This window comes from Corapipo altera, unplaced genomic scaffold (assembly GCF_003945725.1).
Source record: "Corapipo altera isolate COAL_440 unplaced genomic scaffold, ASM394572v1 22b, whole genome shotgun sequence".
Taxonomy (NCBI): Eukaryota; Metazoa; Chordata; class Aves; order Passeriformes; family Pipridae; genus Corapipo; species Corapipo altera.
Genome location: NW_020884876.1, coordinates 25,111,040 through 25,117,374, shown reverse-complemented (window position 1 = coordinate 25,117,374; position 6,335 = coordinate 25,111,040). Strand labels below are relative to the sequence as shown.

The 6,335-nt window shown below is 40.6% G+C and overlaps 1 protein-coding gene across 3 annotated transcripts in view; it reads left to right on the top strand.

Moving 5' to 3' along the window:
- Positions 1–242: 242 nt before the first annotated feature.
- NFKB1 (nuclear factor kappa B subunit 1) overlaps positions 243–6,335 on the top strand; it is a 55,721-nt gene continuing 49,628 nt past the window's right edge. For all 3 annotated transcript variants that reach the window (XM_027635792.1, XM_027635790.1, XM_027635793.1), the window contains exon 1: positions 243–349. The gene's annotated coding sequence lies outside the window, so the exon portion shown is untranslated. The remainder of the gene's footprint in view (positions 350–6,335) is intronic.

The window sequence follows — 6,335 nt, the reverse complement described above, 5'->3', positions numbered from 1 at the left end:
TCGACCGCCCCTCCTCCTGCCCCGACGGCCGCTCACTCCAGCTCCCGCTCCCGCTCCTGTTCCTGCCCCGCCCCGCCCGCGCGGCCCTTCGCGCTGCCGGAGCGTCAGCGGGAATTTCCAGCCAGGAAGTGCGGCGGGCCGGGGGCAGGGGCGGAGGCTGCGCAGGCCGGTGCCGCTCGGCTGCCCTGGCCGGCGGGGCGGGCGGGAGGAGGGGGAAAGTCCGCGCGGAGCGGAGCCGGGGCGCGGGCGGCGGCACACCGCTTACATGGCGCGGCGCTGAGGGACCCGCCGGCGGCACACCGCCACCACGACCTGGAGGACGAGGCGCCGCCAGCCCTGCCCTGCCCCGGTGAGCCCCAGGCGGCCCCTGACCCGCCGCTCGCCGCTTTCTTTCTCCGCTGTCCGTGCCTCGGCGCCCGCCCGCCGCTGGCTGCGCTCCCTCTGCCCTGCGCCGGCTCGGGCTGGGCTGGGCGGCGGCAGCGCCGCGGGGAGCGCGGCAGCCCACGGAGCGGAGGTTTGCCGGCGGGAAGCGTGTCCCCGGGAACAGCCCCGCGCCTGCCACCTCGGCCCGGGTGCGGAGCTCCCGCTGGAGCGCCGGGAGGAGCTGCCGCGGGATTCGCCCGCGCTCGGCGCGGCGGCTGCGGCGAGCCGGGGGAGCGGGCGGGATGCCGGGCAGGGCTTTTCTGCTGGGGTGCTACAGGGGTCTTCCTGGCGAGGAAAGGGGTGTCTGTGACGGGCTGTCCGGTAAAGTGAAAAATTCTGAAAGCCTGACTTGTGCTGACGGCGTGGAGAGTGCTCGTAGGGCGAAGGAGGTGCTGCTTTTGTCAGTTTTGGTTTCGAAGGTGACACACGTACGTGCTCCACCTGAGACACAGCCGGGAGCGCCCGTCGGGGCACAGCATCAAAACGTGGGTTTGGTACTGGCGGGTTCGGGTGTCTTCGTCTTGGGTGGAGCCCAAGAGTGTCGCAGATAGTATTTAAAAAAGACTGCGTTAAAAGGTAGGAAATAGTGAGGTTTTTAAAGGTAATTTAGTAATAAGTGATGAAACCGAAAAGTTCTCATCATGAGGTGGAATATTATTAGACTGATTGGTCTGTTACACTTGACCTAAAACCCAAGAATATCCAACTTCTCATCATCACAAATTTTTTTGCCTATCGATGCTTTTTGCTTTGATGGTAACTTTGGTAAAAAAGTACTGTTGACATTTTACGTGAACAAAAAGCAGAGTATTATTTCTGTGACACATGCTATGTGTTGTTGGGCTATTATCATAATGCAGCGTACTACTATGTAATTTCATTCAAATAAGTGAATGTGAGTGCCTGTAAGCATTTGGGGAATAAGACTTAAGAGACAAGGGATCATCTGCTGTTTCAACTTCCTGTTTTAAAATGCTCAAAATCTTTGCTTAAGAGTAACATTTTAAAGGAAATACAGATTATTATTATTTTTAAAAGCAGTTTTAAAGTGCTAATCATATTTGACATGTTTTGTGCTTCAGTTCTCTTTTCACTTACTCTGTTCAGAGAGAAAAGTGGATGCATTCTTTGCCTTAACGCTTCGTTTCTTAGATTCTATGAGGTGCTACACCACTGCTGTCAAGCTCACAGAACAGAGTTGAAAATTTAGCACTTTGATTTTGTTGACATCCGGAGTCTCTGTACTATATACTGTGTAGTATCAACTTTTGAAATAGCGTTTCAGTCAAAGCATTTTTACTCTTTCAGAAAAGAATGTAGCTGCCCCTTCTAGGAAAGCATTAGCCAAGACGTCATTCTAAGATATCCTGTCTGCAATGTTTTGTAATCTACAGAAATGACTACAGTTTAACTGAGAAAATGAAAGATGATAAAGCAGCCTGTAACAATCCAGAAGCAGATGCTCTGTTCTACAAACTTCTCTGGCTCAACAATTTAGCTAACAGTTATGCTGAAATATTGTTGTCAGGATCTGCCACAGTGTGTAGAGATTTCAAGGAATCTCAGTGCTGAAATCTGTGCAAGATTAGTTAAATAACTTAATCTGAAATATTTCTTTCCACCCTTTGTAAGGAAAGAAATATCAATCAGTGATAGTCATCAAAAAATGGAGTCATCTTCTCATGCAAGAAATGAATACGATGACTAGAGATAAGAGAACAGCTTTGTATCACTTTACATCATGTATGTTTTTAAAAAACTGTGTTGTAGCATATAAGCTTCATACCTGCATTTACTTCATTCTAGCAGCACCTTGGTAGTGTTTTTGTAGTGTTTATTTTGAAATCAGAAAAGTTTGCTGGAAAAAAGTTTGCTGGGAGAGAGAAAAAGAGAATCTTAGAAGAGGGTGAGAGGGTGGAAATCAGACAGAGATATTTCACTGATGTGCACATTTGAAAATTTCCTGCTTCATTTGTTGAAAAACAGCAGTTCTAATTGTTTCTCAGTTACTATGTATTTGACTTTAAAAATCAATTTTAATAATAAATTTAAATTTGCATTTTTTCATTGAAGTGGCATTACATGAATTCAGTAGGATACCTACAAATAAATATCACTGACGCAAATTTGCTGAATAATGGATATTTTAGTTTCCTTTTCCCAAAAACTTCTCGTGCCACTGTCATATGAATACATGCAAACTCCAGAAATATGTTCAGTTAGGAATTAATGTCATTGTGCTTATTGCTGAGCCTGGAAGTACAGGAACTAAGTTTGAAGGCCTGTGAGTCTTTACTATCAAGGGTGCTTGTATACAAAGTAGATTTTGGGTTTGAAGTTGCAAAGATATAGTGAAAGACAATATATTTTTTACTAACTTACTAACTACTGATTTGTGGTCTTCAGAGATTCTGGTTAATTCTGTGTTTTCATAGATCGCTTCAAAATAACTTGCTAAGATATTTTCGCCTGTCAGTGCTGTTTGCCAACTCTGAATTCAAAAGTATCAGTCTTAAAGAAAATTGTTACTCGTTTAGGTAAGCAACTAATGAAAAGTCTAAAGTTAGCTAAAAAGTCTTTTTTCTAACAAGTTGATAGCTTTCCTTTGGTTCTCAGGCAAAATAACACAGCTATTATGAAACAAAGAGGAAAGAATGTTTCAGGCGGAAGGAAAAACCAGTTCCTGGTTTTGGTCACTTTTAGCTTTGACACAGGTATTTTAGAAGTGGAAGTTGTAATTTGATGGCCTCTAAATAAGCTGTGAACCTTTTAAGAAGTTCTACATTGATAAGATCATAATTATAGTTGTGTTAACTGTGCCCTTAGGTCAGTCAGGCAGTAAGTTTGCATCTAACTTCAAGCACAGAAATAATTCGCTGAATCTTCTTCAGTGCTTTCATTTAAACATATATATTTTGCTGAAGCACTGTTGACAGTTTCAAAAGTAAGGCCTTAAAAGATGTTTCAAATTATTATAGTCTCAAGGTAAAATCCTTTGTTTAGCATTTAGGTGAAGCTGACAGACTATCTGTGGGGAGGAAGCTACTATTGCTACTACTAGCATTATTTCCCCCTTTCAACTTGTATGTTCTTTTGAAAACCAGTGACACAGATATGTTTTTTTTCTTCATTTAAAATGCTAAACTGAAATACCTCTGTTTCATTGTGTCCTCCAAGCAAATTGTTCTGGCATCAACAGGTCAAGTGCAAAGTAGGTCTGAATTGTGTGGTGTTGGGGTTTGTTTGTGGTTTTTTCTTTGTTTTACTTGGGTTTGGCTTTAGTTTTTTGTTTCTGCTGAAGATCATATTTCTATCTGTTTAAAGATGGACAGATTTTAACATAAAAATGAAGTAAAAACGAAGTAAGCAGGTAAATTTTTTGTCTCATTAGTTTAGTGCAAGTGGGTTTTGTTGTGTCATAGGTTACTATAGAAAACTGAGACTACAAGAGATTTACCATTTCTTTGTAGAAAGCAAAAAATAAGCCTTAGTAACCACTTTGCATCTATAGATTTGAAAACTAGGGTATAGCTGTGACTGCTTGACTCAGCTTGACCTGTTTGGTTCCACTTACTGGTGTTAGTAAACTGTTTCTGTCATGTTATGTTTTCAGTGTCTGTTTGGAACTAAAAGGACGCTGAGAATCCCTTAGCTGACTTTTGTGATTGCAGTGCTAACAGCCCTTGCTATTTTCTGAGCCCTCTTCTGGCACTGTTGTTCATAAAATAGGGGACTGTCTTCAGTAAGACCCCAGAACTTGTGTAAGTGAACTGGATGATAACAGGAAACCTTATGTCAACTAGGCTTCTGAAATCTTGGTTTACTCGTTACTTGGCTTCTCAGAAACACTGTTCTTCCCGTGTTCCCCTCCCACCACTCTCCCCCGCCCCCCCTAAAAAAAAAAAAAGGGAAAAGTTTGCAGTTTAATATTGATGATTCATGACACTTAAGGCTTATGAAATGGGTATATGTGGCTTGTTAATTCAAAATTCAACTGATGAACAACTTCTGTATGAAATAGAACTATTTGTAGAGAACATGTCAGTCTTTTTTTTGATCTGTAGGAAAAGTAACAGCATTTTAACATGATATTCAGTTTAGTTCAAGTAGCAGTAACACCCCACGTGGCTAAAATACAGTGTAGTTACTAGAGTTGTTTTGCTATGTTGAACCTCAGTATTTTTACATATACTTAGCATTAAACGTGTACCAGAATATATTTGCCATATGTTTGAATACTGTTTATTCCTTTGGTTTAAGTTGCTTTGAATATGTTTTAACAAAAACATTCTAACTTTATTCCAACAATATAGTGGAAAAACAGTTTATATGTTTATGGCATTTTAGTGTTTCCTCTTGACATACTAGTTCGCTACTTTGATACTTCGGAAAGGAATAAAACAGAAGTTCTGTTTGCATAGATGGTTAATAGAGCAACCATTCAGGTAGTCCAGTTACTCTTTGCCAATTGAATTTTCTTATGCTATGATTTTTTTTTCTTCAAATAATAATAAATTTGCTGTAATAAATTTGATTCTAGATTTTGAATTATAAAATAATTTTGCACCCAGCAATTCTGATTTAGAGCATCACACTTCTGAAATCTCTTAAATATTTGTGATTGATTTAATTTCCTAAATGTTTTGTAGGTTTCGTGCTGCTGTCTAATAATGCATCTGCTCATGACTGAAAATATTTGAAAAATTTAAATTCAACAGTTTTTAAATTTTAAAAATACACAGAGACAGCTGCCAGGTCCCACCCAACAGGAAATAATAAACAGGCTTAATTAGTTAGAAGAGGAGGCAATTCGTGTTGTTATATTAGAAAAACAAACAATGTCATTTAGGGTTATGTAGTGTTATTGCAAATGCAACAGTCTATGGATAAGAAAAAGTCTGCAGAGGAAAGTAGAATCTTTGATAAAAATGTCTCTCTGCACAAACTTTTCCTTACTTGTATACTGAGAAATTACACTCAAATCTTTATTGAACGATTACACGTCTTTGTAGTACCTGAAGGAATGTAAAAATACAACTTCCTTTTGCTGCTTTAGCGGAAATTGAGCATTGTTGAGTTGTATACTGAGAATACAGTTTCCTTAAAACAGCTCCCTTCAGCCCCAGGTATTGAAGTCATAGATGGGAGAAGAAATAGTAGTAAACATGTAACATTTAAAGGCAAATTTCAAATCTGTTTCATTACTGAGTTAAAACTTCTTCAAAATAACATAGTTGATGGGGCTTCTTGTCAACCTGAGCAAGTTAGCAATCTCTTCTTGTGTTTAGCATGTTTTTCTTTCCTATTGGTGCTAAAGATATCTATGCCAATATTGTGGGTGACAGTATGCATGATGTTGCCTTATATTTTGGTTCTATTTAGTTCATATAATACATTATACTTTAGTTGTTTATCACCTCTTATTTTGAATAAAATGGTTTTTACTCTGGAGCTGTACTTCTGGCATTCTGGGAAAAATAACTGAGTTCAAGGGAAATGAAGTGCTGGATGAATTCAAGAGGTGGCCAGAAGCAGGGTGAAAAGGCCATGCAATGAAAAAGGGGTGAGCAACGTTCTGACTTTAAAGGGACTGTAGTGGTGAAGGTTTGAGACTAAACAGCTTGGATCAGTATCTCAGATCTGTCAGGGCAGCATGCTCTGGCCTCTAGCCAAAATCATCTCAGCAGCTCTTGTCCTCCTCCTTCCCTCACTGACCCAGCAATTCCAAGTCTCTGTTGCACAATACTTTTTCCCAGCATCTCTGTTTGGGAAATTTTGGTCTCTAGAACAATTGTCTCTATACAGGTACAGATTATGTTTTGCAAAGGGTAGGAGAGTGAGGTTCAAGGATAAATAGTTGCCACTTAAAGTTAAATAAACAATGCCAGGTAAAAGACATGGTAGAGACTGTA